This window comes from Ranitomeya variabilis, chromosome 6 (assembly GCF_051348905.1).
Source record: "Ranitomeya variabilis isolate aRanVar5 chromosome 6, aRanVar5.hap1, whole genome shotgun sequence".
Lineage (NCBI taxonomy): Eukaryota > Metazoa > Chordata > Amphibia > Anura > Dendrobatidae > Ranitomeya > Ranitomeya variabilis.
Window position 1 is genome coordinate 20,130,053 of NC_135237.1, and position 23,270 is coordinate 20,153,322.

The 23,270-nt window shown below is 44.1% G+C and overlaps 2 long non-coding RNA genes across 2 annotated transcripts in view; one reads left to right on the forward strand and one right to left on the reverse strand.

The window, feature by feature from the left end:
• LOC143781409 (uncharacterized) overlaps positions 1-23,270 on the reverse strand; it is a 443,129-nt gene that overhangs the window by 57,613 nt on the left and 362,246 nt on the right. The gene's annotated exons all lie outside the window — the stretch shown is intronic.
• Positions 1,332-16,706, forward strand: LOC143781402 (uncharacterized). Its single transcript, XR_013216690.1, has 7 exons — positions 1,332-2,404; positions 11,447-11,515; positions 13,008-13,046; positions 13,294-13,352; positions 14,679-14,794; positions 16,321-16,355; positions 16,495-16,706. It is a non-coding gene; the product is annotated as an uncharacterized LOC143781402 (long non-coding RNA).

The following is a 23,270-nucleotide window of genomic DNA, read 5'->3' on the forward strand; positions in this document are numbered from 1 at the left end:
AATGTACCTAAACAGTAGAAACCCCCCCACAAGTGATCCCATATTGGAAACTAGACCTCCCAAGGAACTTATCTAGATGTGTTGTGAGAACTTTGAACCCCCAAGTGTTTCACTACAGTTTATAACGCAGAGCCGTGAAAATAGAAAAACATTTTTTCCCCACAAAAATGTTTTTTGAGCCCCGCAAATGTTTATTTTCCCAAGGGTAACAGGAGAAATTGGACCCCAAAAGTTGTTGTCCAATGTGTCCTGAGTACACTGATAACCATATGTTGGGGTAAATCCCTGTTTGGGCGCACGGGAGAGCTCGGAAGGGAAGGAGCACTGTTTTACTTTTTCAACGCAGAATTGGCTGGAATTGAGATCGGACGTCATGTCGCGTTTGGAGAGCCCTGATGTGCCTAAACAGTGGAAACCTCCAATTGTAACTGAAACCCTAACCCAAACACACTCCTAACCCTAATCCCAACCACAACCCTAACCCCAACACACCCCTAATCCCAACCCTAACCACACCCCTAACTCCAACACACCCCCAACCCTAACTTTAGCCCCAGCCCTAACCCTAACTTTAGCCCCAACCCTAACTGTAGCCCTAACCCTATCACCAACCCTAACCCCAACCCTAACTCTAATGGGAAAATGGAAATACATTTTTTTTTATTTTATTATGTTTCCCTAACTAAGAGGGTCATGAAGGGGGGGGGTTGATTTACTTTTATAGCCTTTTTTTAGCGGATTTTTATGATTGGCAGCTGTCACACACAAAAAGACGCCTTTTATTGCAAAAAAATAGTTTGTGCATCTCCGCATTTTGAGAGCTATAATTTTTGCATATTTTGGTCCACAGAGTCATGTGAGATCTTGTTTTTTGCGGGACGAGTTGACGTTTTTATTGGTAACATTTTTGGGCATGTGACATTTTTTGACCGCTTTTTATTCCGATTTTTGTGAGGCAGAATGACCAAAAACCAGCTATTCATGAATTTCTTTTGTGGGGGGCGTTTATACCTTTCCATGATTTGTAAAATTGATAAAGTAGTTCTATTCTTCGGCTCAGTACGATTACAGCGATACCTCATTTATATCTTTTTTTAGGTTTTGGCGCTTTTATACGATAAAAACTATTTTATAGAAAAAATAATTATTTTTGCATCACTTTATTCTGAGGACTATAACTTTTTTATTTTTTCGCTGATGATGCTGTATGGCGGCTCGTTTTTTTGCAGGACAAGATGACGTTTTCAGCGGTACCAGGGTTATTTATATCCGTCCTTTTGATCGCGTGTTATTTCACTTTTTGTTCTGTGGTATGATAAAGCGATGTTTTGTGCCTCGTATTTTTTTTTTATTTTATTTTATTTACGGTGTTCACTGAAGGGGTTAACTAGTGGGACAGTTTTATAGGTCGGGTCGTTACAGAAACGGCGATACTAAATGTGTACTTTTATTGTTTGTTTGATTTTTTTATTTAGATAAAGAAATATATTATGGGAACAATATATAGATGTTTTCTTTATTTAGGAATTTATTTTATTATTTTTTTACACATGTGAACATTTTTTTTTTTACATTATCACATTGTCCCAGGGGGAGGACATCACTATATAGTGACAGATCGCTGATCTGACACTTTGCAGAGCACTGTGAGCTCTGAGCAGGCGCTTGTAAGCCACCTCCCTGCAGGACCCGGTAGTAGCCCAGCGGCCATTTTGGATCCGGGGTCTGCAGGGAGGAGACGCTCGGTACAAGGTGAGTACATCGCCTTGTACCGAGGGTCTCAGGGAAGCCCACAGGGAGCCCCCTCCCTGCGCGATGCTTCCTTATGCCCCCGCAATGCTGCAATCATGTTTGATCGCAGTGTGCCGGGGGTTAATGTGCCAGGAGCGGTCCGTGACTGCTCCTGGCACATAGTGCTGGATGTCAGCTGCGATAGTTAGCTGACACTCGGCCGCGCTCCCCCCGTGAGCGCGGCCGATCTCATATGACGTACTATCCCGTCACTGGGAATTAAGTCCCAGGTCACCTTGATGGGTTAAGTAGGTCATATGGGATTAAGGGGTTAAAATAAGAGCAATGATCTGATTGGTTGCTGTGAGAGGCACTGACACTTTTTCTTAGAGCTATTTTCATGGATCTTGCCTGGGAGGTTCATGAAACCATTTATGTCCTCCATACATAGTCCACCATAAATTTCAGCCTTCATTCTGCCACTGGTTGGCAACTGGAGGATAACATCGACCATGGAATAAAAATTCTAAATTTTTGAGAAAAATATATTGTATAAAATAAGTGATTGTAACACTGGTAGTTTATGAGAGTTGCTAAATAGAGTCTGTTATATATCCAATAGTGAGGAAGAGGAGGAAGAGGTGAACAATGTGAGCAGTGAGGACAAGGAATTGTAAGTAGAGAGATAGTGAGGTTCAGGGCCGGACTGGCCATAGGGCACTTCTGGCAAATGCCAGAACGGCCGGTCCCTCTAATGGGCCGCTCGATCACCTCCACTCCCTCTTCAGCGTGCATGTCTGCCAGGCGCAGCATTAGCCTGCCTGCACACGCAATCACGGCGCTGCACTGATGAAACCAGCAGGACCAGGAAAGGGGCGACTCTGTGCTGTTCTGTGCCGCCCCTTGGCTCTGCTTATTTCAATTCTGCAGCGCGATCATGCACACAAGCAGGGGGCGCTGTGCACGTCTGCCCCGTGCAGAACTTTTAGGCCTCCCAGCACTGTACTGTACCATCAAGTTGTACAAGTGCCGGCCCGGACATCCCAGGATTGCAGACACACCACATGATGGAGGGTGGACGTCACCTGCGGGCCGGGCTGAGAGGAGCTTCAGTGATGACTCTGAGGTCAGCAGAGCAGGGGGCCGGGGCAGGAGGTCTCTGACAGAGTCGGATCTTGTCTGGCCGTGGTGTCTGCAGTCAAGCTGAGGCCGGAGAGATGATTTATTGTCCAGCTTGAAGCTTCACACAGATGGGGTCGCGCTGTCAGTGGGGTCATCGGCTCCAGTGTGGCCTGATCTGTGTGCAGGAACAAGCTGCAGCAATAACTCCCAGCAGACAGCTGTATACAGGACCATAGGCTGACTGCTCCTGAGCCTGGCTGCAGGACATCATACACTGTATATATATATATATATATATATATATATATATATATATATATATATATAGCCACTCTATATTATATCATGTATGTCCTGTGGCCCGGTCCAGGAGCAATCGGTCAATGCATATATCATAATATACAATACACAGTGCACATAGTACACATACTGTACAGGAGAATATGTCACTCATATCCTATACTATGTGCACAGACATCTGATCTTATATGCAGGATAATATGTGATGATATAAGATCTGATGTCTGTACTCAATAGTGTAATATACGACATGACATATAATCCTGTATATAGCATCTGATGTCTGGACACATAGCATAGGATATATCAGGGATATGATATAAGTGGTGCACAGACATCGGATGTTATATACAGGGAACTATGTGACTGGTGTAACCTCTTATGTCTGTAGCCACAGTATACAGCAGCGCAGCTACCAGGGGGCAGAGTGGACGGTTACCCTGGGCCTCAGGGGGCGCACCCAAAGCTGCACTACCCTTAATTAATCAGCATGTATAATGTGCATATACAGTTGAGCCCTGCAGTAGATCCCCCTGCACTACCGCTCTCTGTTCTGTAGACCGCAGACCGCTTTATGCCTCAGGTCTACAGAACCACCAAGGCGCCGACGCACGCTGGGGACGTCAGAGTCCTGGCGCATGCTACACTGCGTTGCCTTGCCACTGGACTTGTCAGGATCCTGGGTTAGATGAGTATATGATTTTTTTTTTATTAAAACTTGTGATGTGATGTGGGGGCATCGTAAACAATGGGAGACCCTTCTACGTAGTATGGGGGACTCTGAAACTTTGTGGGGGCCCTCATACAATTCAGGGACTAATTCAGCATCTGTTATACAGCTTGTGGACTAATGCAAGGGTCACTATACAGCTTGAGGACTAATGCAGGGGCCATTATGCAGCTTGGGGACTAATGCGGGGGCCATTATACAGCTTGGGGACTAATGCAGGGGACATTTTACAGCTTGGGAGCTATTGTGGAGGAGCATTATAGTGTACAGTTTGGGAGCTGATGTGCAGGGGCCATTATGCAGTTTGGTGACTAATTTGGAGGTCATTATACAGTCTGAGGGCTACTGTGGTAGTCAGTATTTTGCTGGAGCAGTGGGGACATCATACTCTGTATAGCGGAGCTGTGGGCCCAATATACTGTGTAAAGGGGAGCTGTGGGCCCACCATACTGTGCATTGAGCAGCTGTGGGCCCACCATACTGTGTATTGGGGAGCTGTGGGCCCACCACACTATGTATAGTGGAGTTTAAGGCCCATAATGCTGTGTAGAGGGCAGTTGTGGGAACATCATATTGTGTATAGAGTAACTGTGGGTGTATTATACTGTATATAGGGGAGCTGTTTGCCCATCATAATGTATATAAAGGAGTTGTACATTGGGGACTCAGGGGACTTTAGATGCTAACTGGGCACTTAAGAAGCATCATTGTTATAGGGGCACTCAGAGTATTATGGCAGTCATGTGCACAAGGGGCATTATTACTTTCTAGGGGAAAAATGTGGATACTGTTTTCAAGTGCATTTGCACGGTGCATTAATATTTTCTAGTGGGGGCAATTTTACCATATAGAGGGCACAAAGGCATTATTACTATTTAAAGGGCACAGTGGTGGCATTATTATGTAGGGCAGTAAAAGGAGTGCTGTTTTTGTACCACACAGCAGGTGCAGTAATAGGGACACATACGGCCCCAGCGGCTCAGTATTGGGGTATCAGGTGTAGTAATAGGGACACATACGGCAGCAGCGGCTCAGTATTGGGGTATCAGGGGCAGTAATAGGGACACATACCGCAGCAGCGGCTCAGTATTGGGGTATCAGGGGCAGTAATAAGGACACATACGGCAGCAGCGGCTCAGTATTGGGGTGTCGGGCAGTAATAGGGACACATACGGCAGCAGTGGCTCAGTATTGGGGTATCGGGCAGTAATAGGGACACATACGGCAGCAGAGGCTCAGTATTGGGGTATCAGGGGCAGTAATAGGGACACATACGGCCCCAGCGGCTCAATATTGGGGTATCAGGGGCAGTAATAGGGACACATACTGCAGCAGCGGCTCAGTATTGAGGTATCAGGGGCAGTAATAGGGACACATACGGCAGCAGCGGCTCAGTATTGGGGTATCAGGTGCAGTAATATGGACACATACGGCAGCAACGGCTCAGTATTGGGGTATCAGGTGCAGTAATATGGACACATACGGCAGCAGTGGCTCAGTATTGGGGTATCAGGTGCAGTAATAGGGACACATATGGCAGCAGTGGCTCAGTATTGGGGTATCAGGTGCAGTAATAGGGACACATACGGCAGCAGTGGCTCAGTATTGGGGTATCAGGGGCAGTAATAGGGACACATACGGCAGCAGCGGCTCAGTATTGGGGTATCAGGGGCAGTAATAGGGACACATAGGGCAGCAGTGGCTCAGTATTGGGGTATCAGCTGCAGTAATAGGGACACATATGGCAGCAGAGGCTCAGTATTGGGGTATCAGCTGCAGTAATAGGGACACATATGGCAGCAGAGGCTCAGTATTGGGGTATCAGGTGTAGTAATAGGGACACATATGGCAGCAGCGGCTCAGTATTGGAGTATCAGGGGCAGTAATAGGGACACGTACGGCAGCAGCGGCTCAGTATTGGGGTATCAGGGGCAGTAATAGGGACACATACGGCAGCAGCGGCTCAGTATTGGGGTATCAGGTGCAGTAATAGGGACACATACGGCAGCAGCGGCTCAGTATTGGGGTATCAGGGGCAGTAATAGGGACACATATGGCAGCAGCGGCTCAGTAATGGGGTATCAGGGGCAGTAATAGGGACACATACGGCAGCAGCGGCTCAGTATTGGGGTATCAGGGGCAGTAATAGGGACACATACAGCAGCAGCGGCTCAGTATTGGGGTATCAGGTGCAGTAATAGGGACACATACGGCAGCAGAGGCTCAGTATTGGGGTATCAGGTGTAGTAATAGGGACACATACGGCAGCAGCGGCTCAGTATTGGGGTATCAGGGGCAGTAATAGGGACACATACGGCAGCAGAGGCTCAGTATTGGGGTATCAGGGGCAGTAATAGGGACACATATGGCAGCAGCGGCTCAGTAATGGGGTATCAGGGGCAGTAATAGGGACACATACGGCAGCAGCGGCTCAGTATTGGGGTATCAGGGGCAGTAATAGGGACACATACAGCAGCAGCGGCTCAGTATTGGGGTATCAGGTGCAGTAATAGGGACACATACGGCAGCAGAGGCTCAGTATTGGGGTATCAGGTGTAGTAATAGGGACACATACGGCAGCAGCGGCTCAGTATTGGGGTATCAGGGGCAGTAATAGGGACACATATGGCAGCAGCGGCTCAGTATTGGGGTATCAGCAGGATGAGGAGTTTGTGCAGGTTGGGAATAGATGGTGATGAGGCTGAAATATGAGAAGTGAAATTTGTCTGTGTTGTATTCTCTGCAGACGAGTTATGGCTGGAGAAGTTGTCATGTCGGTCTGGGCCAGATGTAAAAGATGGGAAAAGTGAACGAGTCAATCAGAAAGAAAGTAATCTGTAAGTCATTATCTGTAACTGTGCTGTGATCTCTTATATGTTATGCAGAGCTGATATCTACTGCTATATGGTAACGATATGGCGTTAATACAGATCTTGGCCTTTGTAGAGATTTTTGGTGGCTCAGTGGTTAGCACTGTTGCTTTGCAGCGCTGGGGTCGTGAGTTCAAATCCCACCAATGACAACATCTGCAAGGAGTTTGTATGTTCTCCCCGTGTTTGTGTGGGTTTTCTCCGGTTCTCTGGTTTCCTCCCACATTCCAAAGACTCATAGGGAATGTAGATTGTGAGTCCCAATGGGGACAGTGATAACGTCTGTAAAGACCTGTGGTGCTATATCAGTGAGTAAAATAAATACATAAATATTAGCTCATTGGTATCTGACCCTTTGCATCACTGTCCATCAGCTACTGTGTATGAAGAGGCCGCAGCACCATGTAGAGCGCAGCATCATCTTCATTATCTATGAGACCCCACTCTGTGCGTAAAATAGCAGTTTTGCCCGCTCCTGCACCTAAGAGCAATACATAGGACTGAGCTGTAATACTGGGCACAGCTGTGACTATATGTTATATAGTCGTGTTACACGCACCTCACTTCTTGTGACCTACAAGTGTACAAAGATATTATACAGTCACCATGTGACAAGTGGGCCTGTGCAACTTCAAATGCCAGGGCTGAATTTTAGTCCCAGTCCGGCCCTGGTGAGGTTATAACGTTCTCGCCAACATTCCCAGAACTTTTCCGAGTCTCCCGGAAAAAGATACTCAAGGATCCATCTATAGCAGCTGTATACAGGCAGAGGACGTTATCCGTAGGCTTCCTAAGCATAATTTCTTCTAACCAGAGCTGTATGGTTTTATTTCAGGCGCTTTGGATGCCGTATTAAGAACACATGGTCCAGTGATAGCAACACCACAGAAGAAATGCTAGCGCAGGCTTCCAGTGTCTGATGTTTCAGATGCTGCACATCTCGTATCTTCACAGCATAGACAATTGCCTTCAGATGACTCAAAGATAAAAGTCTAAAGGTACCTTCACACGAAACGACATCGCTAGCGATCCGTGACATTGCAGCGTCCTCGCTAGCGATATCGTTTCGTTTGACACGCAGCAGCGATCTGGATCCTGCTGTGATGTCGCTGGTCGCTGAATAAAGTTCAGAACTTTATTTGGTCGTCCGATCGCTGTGTATCGTTGTGTTTGACACCAAATGCAACGATACCAGCGATGTTTTACACTGGTAACCAGGGTAAACATCGGGTTGCTAAGCGCAGGGCCGCGCTTAGTAACCCGATGTTTACCCTGGTTACCAGCGTAAAAGTAAAAAAAACAAACAGTACATGCTCACCTGCGCGTCCCCCAGCCTCTGCTTCCTGACACTGACTGAGCGCCGGCCCTAAAGTGAAAGTGAAAGCACAGCGGTGACGTCACCGCTGTGCTGTTAGGGCCGGAGCTCAGTCAGTGTCAGGAAGCAGAGGCTGGGGGACGCGCAGGTGAGTATGTACTGTTTGTTTTTTTTACTTTTACGCTGGTAACCAGGGTAAACATCGGGTTACTAAACGCGGCCCTGCGCTTAGCAACCCGATGTTTACCCTGGTTACCCGGGGGCCTCGGCATCGTTGGTCGCTGGAGAGCGGTCTGTGTGACAGCTCTCCAGCAATCAAACAGCGACGCTGCAGCGATCGGCATCGTTGTCGCTATCGCTGCAGCGTCGCTTCGTGTGAAGGTACCTTAAGGAGGTCAGATCAGGAGACCTTGGTGGCCATTCAACTGGCCCACTACAACCAATCCACTTTCCAGAAAACTGTTCATGTAGGAATGCTCGGACCTGACACCCATAATTGATAGCATGGTGTGATATATGGGGTCCAAAGATAGTGGGGCCATTCTTCATCAATGGAAACCTCAACGCCACTGGATATCTGAAATTGCCACATCATGATGTGTTGCCCTCTTTATGCAGTGAAGATGGCAGATTCCGCGAGTTTTTCCAGCAAGATGGTGACCACCACATTATGGGTGTCAGGTCCGAGCATTCCTACAAGGAATCTGACCCCCTTAGACTAGCATTTCTTCTGCGGTGTTGCTATCAGTGTGTCAAGAGTGGGAGAAGAGGGCTGCACACCATTGTTTTTCTTGTGAAATTCTCAATAAGTTTGATGTGTCACATGACCCTCTTTCCATTAAAAAAAATAAAGTTGGATCCAAAATGGCCAAATTCAAAATTGCCGCCATGGTCACCACCCATCTTGAAAAGTTTCCCCCTCCCATATACTAATGTGCCACAAACAGGAAGCTGATATCACCAACCATTCCCATTTTATTTAGGTGTATCCATATAGATGGCCCACCCTATATATATATATATACATGGCTGTAATTCTTCCTCTAATGGGGTCAATGAATCTCAGTTGTGGAGAAATGAGATAATGAACGTAAGGTCACAAAAGGAGCAATACATGGAATATGGGCACAGAAATCAGTGACCCCTATGTGCCATTTGCCCCTTTGGTGCTTCAGGCTGACCTGTTCCAGTTTATTGCTCATGTAGCACCCAAAGGGCACAGAAGGGCATTAATAAAGAATGATAAATGGTAAGTGGACACTAAGAGGCACTGATTTTTGTGTCAGTTTGCCATTTATTGCCCCTTTAATGATGCCATTTATTTCTGTTCAGTGCCTGAATGTCCCCATTTCATCACCTGAAGCTCACGATGACTGACTTGGGCTTTGTACTTGTGCAGCCTCTTTGGCCAGAGAAGTAGAAGGTCCCTGTAGTGCTCTGTCATACACCCGCTCTCCTAGTGCCTGCGGCGTGATGTCATCAATGCGCTAGGATGTATCGCTATTAACTACATAACACACAGCGTTCTTAGGCTTAAAAGCGCCCCCTACTGGAGCTGTGCAGTACTGTGCACTGTCCTGTAAAATTCTGAGTTTGTCAGAAATATCTTACACCTAGTCATGAATGATGTAGTTATCCGCACTATGGTGGGCTCACACAATGTGATCACAGGGTATGTTTCTGTCCTTAATGCAAGTTTTCCTCTGGATTTGGAGCAGCACAGCAGTAAATGCAGCATTGTTGCATTGTATGAACCCACTGTAACACTCCCTATAAAGCAGCGATTACAATAATGTTCATTTATGAGATTTATTTATTACTGCATGTAATCAATGTTATGTGCTGAGTAGTGAGGAAGAGGAGCAAGAGGTGGGCAGGGATTGCTCCAAATAAGAGAGGAAGACTATAGCAAAGACACCATCAGACTGTACAGCTCTGGCAAAAATTGGGAGACCACCACATCAAATCCCTGTCATGGCCGCCCAATCTCCAGACCTGAACCCCACTGAAAACCTCTGGAATGTAATCAGGAGGATGATGGATAGTCACAAGCCACCAAACAAAGAAGAACTGCTGACATTATTGTACCAGGAGTGGCATAAGGTCACCCAGGAGCAGCGTGACAGACTGGTGGAAAGCTGCCAAGACGCATGAAAGCTGTGATTAAAATGCATGGTTATTCCACAAAATATTGATTCCTGAACTCTTCCTGCGTTAAAACATTAGAATTGTTGTTTGTAAATGATTATGAACTTGTTTTCTTTGCATTATTTGAGGTCTGAAAGCACTGGGTTTTTTTTTTAGTTTTAACCAATTCTCCTTTTCAGGAAAAAAATACAAAATTGATTGCTTGAAAATTTGGAGACATGTTGTCAGAAGTTTATAGAATAAAAGAGCAATTTACATTTTACTGAAAATTATATCTATAAAGAGGAAAATCAGACAAACTGAACATTTTGCAGTGGTCTGTTCATTTTTGCCAGAGCTGTAAGTACAGAGATATGGAGTATAGAGATATCACAGGTTGTATATGATTGTAGATATTTATTAATATCTGATGAATGACTTGTTATCACTGAGTATAGACTGAGGAGGATAGAAAACATTGCTGTACATACTGATTTAGGGGTCTCCTACTCCAGGATTATAGGGGGCACAATTTTCTGAGCTCTTGGTCTTGTCTGAGCAGTGCTGCCGCTCCATTGTGGCCATGGCGCACTGAAAACAGTTTTGCCAATGGCCGGTATGACTGGCAAAGATGAAGGTAGAGGCGCTGGTGGGTGGCGCAGAGGAGGGAGACATACAGTGTAATTGTATTTGACCTGTGAGAGAAAAAAAACAAATGTCTCCTAGAGCCGACCCGCTGATACCACTACTGATCCCGCATCTCCAGTCCGGCACGCTCTCGTGTTACTACAAGGCCATTTACAACACTCACTCCCCAGCTATGACGCCCTTCCTGAACGGCCTTCACCTGAGCCGGACGTTCCCTCCTCTTCTCCCTACATCTTCGCACCTCCTCCGTGTGCCCTCCCAAACATCTAAGTGCGCACAGCGCCTACTACCCTCTGTCTCCTCCACTAGCTGGGCATAGGTCTGCTACTAAGCCAGTGCACTCGTGCCATGATTTATATTATTGCTTTATTTGGTCATATATTCTCCATTTTGTTTTTTGCACATTGTTATCCTTTTGCTACATATATTGTGATCTTGCCCTTTTTGTTCACATTCTACCATCTTGACTCTGAGAATATTATTCTTTCAGTGCAGTTAATGAGCTTCTTATTTTCTCTACTTTCCTAGATTTCCTCATAGACTGATCAGAATGATAATGTGAACTGTCTGTGTCTCAATTTGTTTGTTTGGATTTTTCTTCAGATGCAAACGTAAATGGTGGCAAAGGTGGCAAAAATGCTTTGACAGAAAAAACAGCAAAGTCGTAAACATGTAGGTATTTTAACACTTTCCACAAATGGACATGCTCTTATTTCCTAAATGCTGTTTTCTAGATGCAAAATTATACAATGACTCGTCCTGGTAGTTACACAGGTGCCACGTTTCACACCCGTGCTGCCAACAATGTGTCACGGATCCCAACAACATGTCAGGGATCCCGGGTAGGATACCTTTATTGTCCCCACTACTCACACCAATTTGTCACAAAGCGGGGTGGTTTGGTTGCCCCTGGTTCCTTTTGAAGGGGATTTATCTATATCCCAGTTCCAGTTGGGAACTTGCAGCTCTCTGGCGTCCCCCTTACCCTCAGGTTAGATTAGGTCCTGCACCTAGGGTAATTAGTCACCAGAAAGGCTGCCTGCTATGCACTGACTATTGGGCATCCTGCAGCGAGGGCATTATAACTACTCCCACACAGGCGGGAACAATAATTATCAATGCCACCGTCGCTACAAAGATTCCGAATCACACAGAACAAAGTATCCTGCCACCAGCTTCGATTCCACAAGGGTTAACTGGTCTGGAGCCAACCCAAATCAGTAGCGTAATTCACTTCAGAGGAAGCGACAGTTCGTTTATAGAGCAGAGAGAGAGATAAGCTAGTAAATTATATATTTTACTCCATAAAAAGGTAGGCAGTGTTTACAAAGTATAAAAGATATTATAAAGAAGACAAAATCATGTGTACATTACAAATAAATTAGGGTTAACATTGAAAAGAGAACGATTAAATAGCATTCAGAACATTTCAGCTTGAGACTGGCCGTGTGCTATGGAGGAGAAAGGGCTTCCATATATCCAGATGCATGAACACAGCTTTGCCGAGCTGTTAGCTCGCTTCCTGGACCAACTCTTCCCCCAATTCAGCAGGGGTAAAGATATGCCCTCTTGTCGTGACATCACTGAGTGGGCTGAGTAATGACATGCACTGATTTTCCACCTATTTACATTTTTTGAGCCCCCAGACAAAGATATTCCTTGGGCAAGGGGAGGGGCAACGAGGGGCTTTACAGGATTGATTGCAGATTAAAAGCCATACACTGCTCACACATTGGTATCAAGTTGCACAGTATCTGCCATAGGGCTTTGTTTGTTGTATGAGCGAATGCAGAGGGGGAGAAAGGTGGGTCGAAACTGCAATGTGTGTCTGTGACATGGTAATTTCTTGAACTATCTTACATTATGACATTTTTACATTATCGTGACAACAGGTTAAAGATCAGTCCCGTTACAGGTGCATGTGAATTTGATATTTATACAATGAGCTATTAATGTATGAATTATTATTAATAATGTTAATTGTAACATTATTAAAAAATATAATATTATTAATTAGTAATGACATCTATCTAAATCGTGTGGTGACGTATATGAGACAGGTAATACATTATGTTTGTCGGTGTCCCTATGAGGCAAGGATTTGTTCTTGATTATTACATTACAAGGTATTTATTTGTGATCATTTCTTCTATTTCTCCAACAGCAAAAAAAAGCATAATAAAAAAGTGAGCCGTATACCAAAGTAAGGAAACTCTTCCCCCATTATTGTATGTGACATGTTGTTACACTAAGGCTCATTATATCAGGGGCAGATACACTTTGTGTCTTCCCTTTATATCCTTATACTATATGGAATATTTTTAATGGAAGAAACCAATATATTTAAATGTCTATAAGTCCCATTATGAGAGAAAAGAATTTCCCTTTTTAGTTAATGTCTTCCAAACTCTCTAACCTTCCCGTCCTTTCGTCTCCATTCTAAACACTAGGCTCCTCAGAGGGATTCTCTGCTGCTTTAAGAACACAGCAGCAGAGTAAAGAAAATCACGTAAGTATAATTTTTTTTATTGAAAGATTTTAAAGGGCCACTGTCACCCCCCCCTCCAGCCGTTATAAACTAAAAGAGCCACTTGTGCAGCAGTAATGCTGCATTCTAACAAGGTGGCTCTTTTAGTGTTAGGTTCAAGTATACCCCAAATAAAACGTTTTTAAACTTAGCCACAATTCCTGTCTCTAGCCAGGGTGGCGGGTCCTCACTCCCCAGCGTGGCCAGCTCCTCTGCCGTCACTCACATCTTCAGTGGCTTTCGGCGCCGCCCCCTCAGCGCTGTTATCGTTTCAAAACCGGCGCCTGCGCTGTGTACTGGTGTCCTGCGCAGACGCAGTAAGCTCTGGCCATCTGATGTCCCAGCCAGACTCAATATTGCAATAAAAAACAGGCGATCAAAAGATTGTATCTACACGAAAATGGAATCAATAAAAACATCAGCTTAACGTGCAAACAATAAGCCATCACCCAGCCCCAGAGCATGAAAAATGGAGACATTACACGTCTCGGAAAGTGGCGCTTTTTTTTTTTCTTGCAAACTTTGCATTTTTCTTTTGACCACTTAAATAAAACAGAAGCTATACATGTTTGGTATCTGTGAACTCGTAATGACCTGGAGAATCATAACGGCAGGTCAGTTTTAGCGTTTAGTGAGCATGGTAAAGAAAAAAAACAAAACGAAATTTGTGGAATTTTGCCTTTTAGCAGCTTCACTGCACTTTGATTTTTTTTTTCCTGTTTTCAATATACGATATGGTAAAACCAATGGTGAAGTTCAAAAGTACAACTTGTCCTGCAAAAAAAACAAGCCTTCACGCGGCCATATTGACAGAAAAACATTAAAAAGTCATAGCTCTGGGAAGACGGGGAGGAAAAAACGGAAACTCAAAAACAGAAAATCCCACGGTCGTTAAGAGCTTTTTGTTTTACTGCAAAAAACTTGCACATTTTGCAAAATGTCGCAAAGTTTGGCAAAAATGTTCTGCTTTATATAAAATCAATCTTGGTGGAGGCTGCTGCACATTTCCACAAACATTTTAGTGACTTTTCAAAAAGTTTAAAATTAAAGAAAAAAATCGCATGAAAACATCTGTGAAGTCTAAACCCTGCCCACAAATGCTTAAAACAAAACAGACGCACACAAAACAGGGAGTTTAGGAAAGGTACAAGTGAAAAGATGATCATGGTGCAAATGGAAAGCTGGCAAAATCTGCCCCAATCAATGGTGAATCGGCCCCTTCATCTCTAATGAGTAAGTCTGTTCTCCGCTGACATCTGCTTATGATCAGTGTGTCTCTGCCATCTCTAATCCATATTTTAATTACAGAAGTTCAGTCATCACATCGCGCGGTCATTGCCACTGCAAGAAAGTAATCCAGCCACAGCCACCATTTCACCAAAAGCTGCAAGAGTCTACCAAGAATCTGTGCCTGCGCTAACGCTGTAATGTAACTGATCCGTATGTGCACGATGCCCAGCGACCTTACAGAGGCCTGTAGTATGCCAGCATGCAAGGATGTGTGACAGAGTGGTGAGCGCAGTGCTCGTGCCAGGAGTCCGGTGATGCTATCGGCACATGTGAAGCAGATTCCCCAGTGGTGTGCAGCTTACTTCTGGTAGCGGTGAGCACAGTGCATGTGCCAGGAGTCCGGTGATGCTGCTATCTGGAGAAGTGGAGAGCACGGTTTGTGTGCTGAGCCTCCGATGGTGCTGCAGGATTACTGCAGAGGGTAGAACGGCAGGAGACCTGGGGAGCGTCCTACCGTGGTGCCAGGTTCCCTCCGTGACCTCCGTAAGCCAATGCAGTAGACTGGCGGTGTGCTTCGGCCAAAAAGCGCAGCCGACCAGTGGCGAGGTTGGAGGTGGTCATGGTCTGGGTGAGGTCACCAGAATTGGGGGACGGGTGAATGAGAGGGCCAGTAAACCAACACGTTTCAAAGGACTCAGGCCTTCTTTGTCAGTGCTGCTGACCCCACCTTAAACCCGGCCATATATATATATATATAGATGTGCGCCCCCCACTATGTCCCACTGATACCTATAGTTGAAATGCGCATCTAGTTAAATGAGGAAAGGTGACCAATCTGCATATTCAATTATCTACTTTTCATACCATGATTCCCCGAAAATAAGACATCTCCCGAAAATAAGACCTAGCTGTGGTTTTGCAGAACTGCTAAATATAAGGCCTCCTTCGAAAGTAAGACCTAGCAAAGTTGTTTTTTGATAGCATGCCCGCTAGAACACCAGAGCATACAGCTGTGATTCTTTTTCACCCGCTGCCGTTGTCCCCTACCTTCACTGTCTGATGCAGGACATGAAGACCGGCCGCCAACCCCGATGTTCCGTTCTGCGCCCATCACTTGTAAAGGTGCAGGCAAGGCATCAAGAGGCCCGTCACCTGCCGCCTTCCCTGTTGTCAACTGTCAGTCTGTCGTTAACCCGTTTCCTGCTGCCATACCGTACTGTAATCTCCAGGGCCGGACTGAGCATCGGGCACTTCTGGCAAATGCCAGAAGGGTTGATGCCTCTAGTGGGCCACTGGATCTGTTCCTACTTCCGGGGCACACCACGTAACTACGAGGTCCCCCTTCTGCAATGATGCCACATGGATGTTCCCCTGTACTGTGAATGGAGAGTGGCCATCCCATCCCCATGCAGACAGGCAGCACCGGCAGCCTCCGCCCGCAGAGCATGAGCACACCATCAGGGAACCACGCACAGACAGCTCAGAGTGATGACGTGTGAGGGTGCTGCGGTCAAACAACCACGAGGGATTATCACAATGGAAAAATATCCCAGTTCTGAAATTTTTCAATGTGTACAAATGTCCGTTTTAGGTTATTGCACCTTCACCCCATAAAACAGAAGAAAAATGATGTAACTTCTGATAACCTGGATGAAAATCCATATAAAAAGCCACCAAAGACGAGCAAAAATGTGTAACCTGCTGTGTTTTGTGTTTACAGCTCCACCATCTACTAAAAAACAACAAAGATTCCAGGTACAGTAAAAATCCTATTTATTACATTCACCGTAAATTACTGTGATCCTCACCCCCCCAGCATGTCCCAGGAGGATCTATTAATGGAAACATTTGCAAAGAACTTTTTCTTAATTTTGTTTTTCCTTTCCGTGCCTAGTTTCATCTGAAATTTGACCTTAAGGCCGGCCTCACACTCAGCGTATCAAAATACGGTCCGTATTTTACGGCCGTAATACGCAGAAAAGTCCCCAAAATAGTGATCCGTATGTCATCCGTAGGCAGGGTGTGTCAGCGTATTTTGTGCATGGCATCCTCCGTATGTAATCCGTATGGCATCCGTACTGCGAGATTTTCTCGCAGGCTTGCAAAACCGACATCTCATGGATTTATGTGCTCAAATGTTCGTTAAAACATATATACAGTATATATATATATATATATATATATATATATATATATATGTAATTGAGACACATATATATATGTATATATATATATATATATATATACTGTATTTAAATTTAATTCAGCGCAATATATGTGAAAAGCCGGTAATTCAATTGCCGGCTTTTCATTTCTCCTTCACAAATCTGACAGGATATGAGACATGGTTACATACAGTAAACCATCTCATATCCCCATTTTTTTTGCATATTCCACACTACTAATGTTAGTAGTGTGTATGTGCAAAATTTGGCAGCTGTAGCTGCTAAAATTAAGGGTTAAATGGCGGAAAAAATTGGCGTGGGCTCCGCGCAATTTTCTCCGCCAGAGTGGTAAAGCCAGTGACTGAGGGCAGATATTAATAGCCTAGAGAGGGTCCATGGTTATTGGCCCCACTGACTACAAACATCTGCCCCCAGCCACCCCAGAAAAGGCACATCTGGAAGATGCGCCTATTCTGGCACTTGGCCACTCTCTTCCCACTCCCGTGTAGTGGTGGGATATGGGGTAATGAAGGGTTAATGTCACCTTGCTATTGTAAGGTGACATTAAGCCAGATTAATAATGGAGAGGCGTCAATTATGACACCTATCCATCATTAATCCAATTGTATGAAAGGGTTAAAAAAACACATATTATTAAAAAGTATTTTAATGAAATAAACACACAGGTTGTTTTAATATTTTATTGCTCTCTCAATCCACCTGAAGACCCTCGCTCTGAAAAATAATAAACCAACAGAGGCGCCCTCTGCTGGATGTTCTCATGAAATGGAGCCTTGGAAAAGTTCCCACGCTCGAGTTCATATGAGGACATCCAGCAGAGGGCGCATCAGCGCAACTCAAGGTAAGTACAGATCACCCTGCTTTCCATTCAGTACCCGGGGTTTACAGGCACGAGTGAGTGCTTTAGCACAGCTCCTGGCTGTAAAATGATTTAACCCCTTCAGATGGATTTACTTCGTGGGACGTGACAGATCATCTGAAGGTATGTATATTGTTGGTTTATTTTTTTTCAGAGCGAGGGTCTTCAGGTGGATTGAGAGAGCAATAAAATATTAAAACAACCTGTGTGTTTATTTCATTAAAATACTTTTTCATAATCTGTGTGTGTTTTTTTAACCCTTTCATACAATTGGATTAATAATGGATAGGTGTCGTAATTGACGCCTCTCCATTATTAATCTGGCTTAATGTCACCTTACAATAGCAAGGTGACATTAACCCTTCATTACCCCATATCCCACCGCTACACGGGAATGGGAAGAGAGTGGCCAAGTGCCAGAATAGGTGCATCTTCCAGATGTGCCTTTTCTGGGGTGGCTGGGGGCACACTATCTAGAAAACGCAGGTCAGTACTTCTCTATATCATGTCCACCACTAGGTATAACGTTACTTAATTTTGTACCCAATTTTGTACCTATTTTTGAGCTTTGCTGGTCCGACTGGACCTTGTTTCCACGCTCTGTAATAGAACTTTATGTTAGCGACAGCACCCCTGATAGACCTTGCAGAGGTTCTCTATTTGACAGCAATATCTCATAAAGATACTTTTCAGATGGGATCCTTACTTTATATTGTTTTCTGTAAATAATGTTATGTTCATCTGGTTTTGTCTTTATGTAAAGCACCTCATATGTATATAACACTAATTGTTATTTGTGTTTGATTACAGTTTGAGAAAGACCCGAGGCAGGGTCGAAACGTTACTACTCCGTTTATACTCCCTGCTGTGTGTGTGTATATATATATATATATATATATATATATATATATATATAAATTTTTGTCTCAACACATGTGAATAAATACATCACATTTCTGCAAAGATATACCATAAGAGTGCGGCTGATTTTTCTATATTGGACTTGTTGTTGGGTTTTTCCCAAGTACAGCCAGCACCAACTTAAGATAGCTGAGCGCGCTCCTTTTTTCTTAATATCATCTGATACAATCATTGCTAATTGTCTTCCTTACTCTTCTATAGGATGATGTCAGCGGAGGAGGAATTTCGGTAAGTATATCATAATTGGGATCATTGATTCTCCTAGACTCTCCCTGTAATAATCCACCGCAGAGATGTTCGCTATCAGTCTGCACTGGTTATATGAAGGCTCAATAGGATCATCTGTCTTCCTACTATTTTGGTGAATGTGTATGAGTAATATTATTCATTCTTTTTTCTTGTCTTTTTCTTTAGTAAATGGATTGAATCAGTGAAGGCGTGGAAGATAAAATACAAGTATGTATCTTACTACATCTCTCCACATCCATCTATTAGTAGTATGTGTAGAATAAGGGGAGGACTCCATAGTGATGGTATCATGACATTACTGCTCTCTATCACGGGCATTTACAATGTTTCCATATGAAGGATAAAATTGCTTTCAATAATAAAGAATTTAGGCCACGTTGAATTCTTCTTACTGCTCCTCATCCCTTTTCTTCATAGGATAACAATGAGGTTATGAGTAAATTATGGTCAGGCCGGAGTCACACTAGAGAGGACTACGGAGGAGTGCTAAGTGAGAAAAAATCGCATGGCACTCGGACCAGTGTTACTCTATGGGGCAGCTCCGAATCGAATTTTGTAGTATATGTGGTTAAATGCCCCTGCGGTTTAGTTTACGTAGGTGAAATGACACAACACATCCGTGACCGCATATCGAGCCATAAATCCACTATTAGATGCAAAAAGACATGGTTACCCATACCGGATCACTTCATAACAGCCAAACACTCCATTTCACAACTAAGATTCCAAGGTGTGGAACAGGTCGAAAGACCCAGGAGGGGCGGCAATCAGGTCAAGCTACTTAAGAGAGAGGGAGGCCTACTGGATACACACACTACAGACCCTCGCACCAAAGGGCCTCAACAGGGAATTGGATCTAGTGACTTAGGACCTCTGGTTGAACTACTGAGTCAGTCATATTTTGCTATAATATTGTTTCCGTGCAACATGTTGTCTCTATATGTATAATTGTACATGAGTTATAACTTATCTTAAGATCTCCTTCGTAAGAGGACCAGAGTATGGTGGAACCATGCCTATTTTGAAAAGTATTTACAAGGGAAACTAATCCCTCGTGGTCTCAGGATACATGTGTTTCCCTCCTTCCCTATCCCTGATGGTAACTTCAAAGAGAGATGGGAGGAATTGTCTAACACATGTTCACTGGATTATATGACACTCTTAAAGGAGATGGACTCACAGACATTGAGCAACATAGAAACTGAAATTGAGTCTATTCAATTGTTTCTTCCAAAAGAGATGTCTTCTGAAGCACTCAAAAAGTTGAATGACACTATTGATGCTGATTTGCAAAAATGGGCAACTGAGATACAGAATAACAAGGCGAGGAAATTTAAGCGAGATGTGCGTGACAAACAAACAGCTAATGTTTATAGATGGCGTAGCCAGGGTGATCGCTCCCGTTCCCGCTACAGGAACATCTCTAGTTCCAGATCTAGATCTCGGTCAATAACATCCAACATTTCCCGGGAAGCTCAATCTATTCAGATGTCTGAAGACCTGGTGGGATCCACAGTGTCCCAGAATAGAATTACAACTAGACAAACATCTAAGAACAAAGGCTCAGCCGGTAAACGACCAGGGACAAGCACCCAGGGGGGCCTTCAGGTATTGAACGTAAGGTCACAAAAGGAGCAATACATGGAATATGGGCACAGAAATCAGTGACCCCTATGTGCCATTTGCCCCTTTGGTCCTTCAGGCTGACCTGTTCCAGTTTATTGCTCATGTAGCACCCAAAGGGCACAGAAGGGCATTAATAAAGAATGATAAATGGTAAGTGGACACTAAGAGGCACTGATTTTTGTGTCAGTTTGCCATTTATTGCCCCTTTAATTATGCCATTTATTTCTATTCAGTGCCTGAATGTCCCCATTTAATCACCTGAAGCTCACGATGACTGACTTGGGCTTTGTACTTGTGCAGCCTCTTTGGCCAGAGAAGTAGAAGGCCCCTGTAGTGCTCTGTCGTACACCCGCTCTCCTAGTGCCTGCGGCGTGATGTCATCAATGCGCTAGGATGTATCGCTATTAACTACATAACAGACAGCGTTCTTAGGCTTAAAAGCGCCCCCTACTGGAGCTGTGCAGTACTGTGCGCTGTCCTGTAAAATTCTGAATTTGTCAGAAATATCTTACACCTGTTCATGAATGATGTATTTATCCGCACTATGGTGGGCTCACACAATGTGATCACAGGGTATGTTTCTGTCCTAAATGCAAGTTTTCCTCTGGATTTGGAACAACATAGCAGTAAATGCACCATTGTTGCATTGTATGAACCCACTGTAACACTCCCTATAAAGGAGCGATTACAATAATGTTCATTTATGAGATTTATTTATTACTGCATGTAATCAATGTTATGTGCTCAGCAGTGAGGAAGAGGAGCAAGAGGTGGGCAGGGATTGCTCCAAATAAGAGAGGAAGACCAAAGCAAAGACACCATCAGACTAAACAGCTCTGGCAAAAATTAGGAGACCACCACATCAAATCCCTGTCATGGCCGCCCAATCTCCAGACCTGAACCCCACTGAAAACCTCTGGAATATAATCAGGAGGATGATGGATATTCACAAGCCACCAAACAAAGAACTGCTGACATTATTGTACCAGGAGTGGCATAAGGTCACCCAGAAGCAGCGTGACAGACTGGTGGAAAGCTGCCAAGACGCAGGAAAGCTGTGATTAAAATGCATGGTTATTCCACAAAATATTGATTCCTGAACTCTTCCTGCGTTAAAACATTAGTATTGTTGTTTGTAAATGATTATGAACTTGTTTTCTTTGCATTATTTGAGGTCTGAAAGCACTGGGGTTTTTTTTTTTTTAGTTTTGACCAATTCTCCTTTTCAGGAAAAAAATACAAAATTGATTCCTTGAAAATTTGGAGACATGTTGTCAGAAGTTTATAGAATAAAAGAGCAATTTACATTTTACTGAAACTTATATCTATAAAGAGGAAAATCAGACAAACTGAACATTTTGCAGTGGTCTGTTCATTTTTGCCAGAGCTGTAAGTACAGAGATATGGAGTATAGAGATATCACAGGTTGTATATGATTGTAGATATTAATTAGTATCTGATTTGTTATCACTGAGTATAGCCTGAGGAGGATAGAAAACATTGCAGTACATACTGATTTAGGGGTCTCCTACTCCAGGATTATAGGGGGCACAATTTTCTGAGCTCTTGATCTTGTCTGAGCAGTGCTGCCGCTCCATTGTGGCCATGGCGCACTGAAAACAGTTTTGCCAATGGCCAGTATGACTGGCAAAGATGAAGGTAGAGGCGCTGGTGGGTGGCGCAGAGGAGGGAGACATACAGTGTAATTGTATTTGACCTGTGAGAAAATAAAACAAATGTCTCCTAGAGCCGACCCGCTGATACCACTACTGATCCCGCATCTCCAGTCCGGCACGCTCTCGGGTTACTACAAGGCCATTTACAACACTCACTCCCCAGCTATGATGCCCTTCCTGAGCGGCCTTCACCTGAGCCGGAGGTTCCCTCCTCTTCTCCCTACATCTTCGCACCTCCTCCGTGTGCCCTCCCAAACATCTAAGTGCGCACAGCGCCTACTACCCTGTGTCTCCTCCACTAGCTGGGCATAGGTCTGCTACTAAACCAGTGCACTCGTGCCATGATTTATATTATTGCTTTATTTGGTCATATATTCTCCATTTTGTTTTTTGCACATTGTTATCCTTTTGCTACATATATTGAGATCTTTCCCTTTTTGTTCACATTCTACCATCTTGACTCTGAGAATATTATTCTTTCAGTGCGGTTAATGAGCTTCTTATTTTCTCTACTTTCCTAGATTTCCTTCTCTGTGAGAGTCCCGCACCCTCTACATTCCCCTTTACACTGCTATCTACCATCCCCACAACCCTAACTTCTCCTGCCGTATTGGGGTCCTTCATTCCTTAGCCAGATTCGCCAACACATTTATTCTTCCTTTCTTCCCTTTTTTTCTGTCGCGATTAACGTTATACATATCAAGGTTGGCCCTCAACCTTTCGTTTTGGCCCACTGTGTACTTGAGTTTGACATCCCTGGACACAACATGGCTGTATATACTGAACATAATGATAACTAAGTCCAAAAACATAAGACCAGTGAGACCAGAAACCCTCCAGTCGTTTGTTCTGAGGTTTTCACATGCAGATGTAAAGGTTCTTACCTAGATGGTATAGAAGTGAAATTTATGGAGTCCGTTGTTGGATATCTGTTTTTTTTTTTATCTATTAACTCTCTATAACTGTGCCCCTGACTCTACAGATTATATTTTCTGATATTTTCTCTGTTTCTAATAAAAACTTCATTTTTATTATAGATATGAAACAAAGACCACAGTGGCAGACACAGAGCCGATCCCGTAACTAATAAGATCAATCATGGCTGCATTTAGACTAACGAGACTTTGGACTTTTGAACGATGACGTGAAAAGT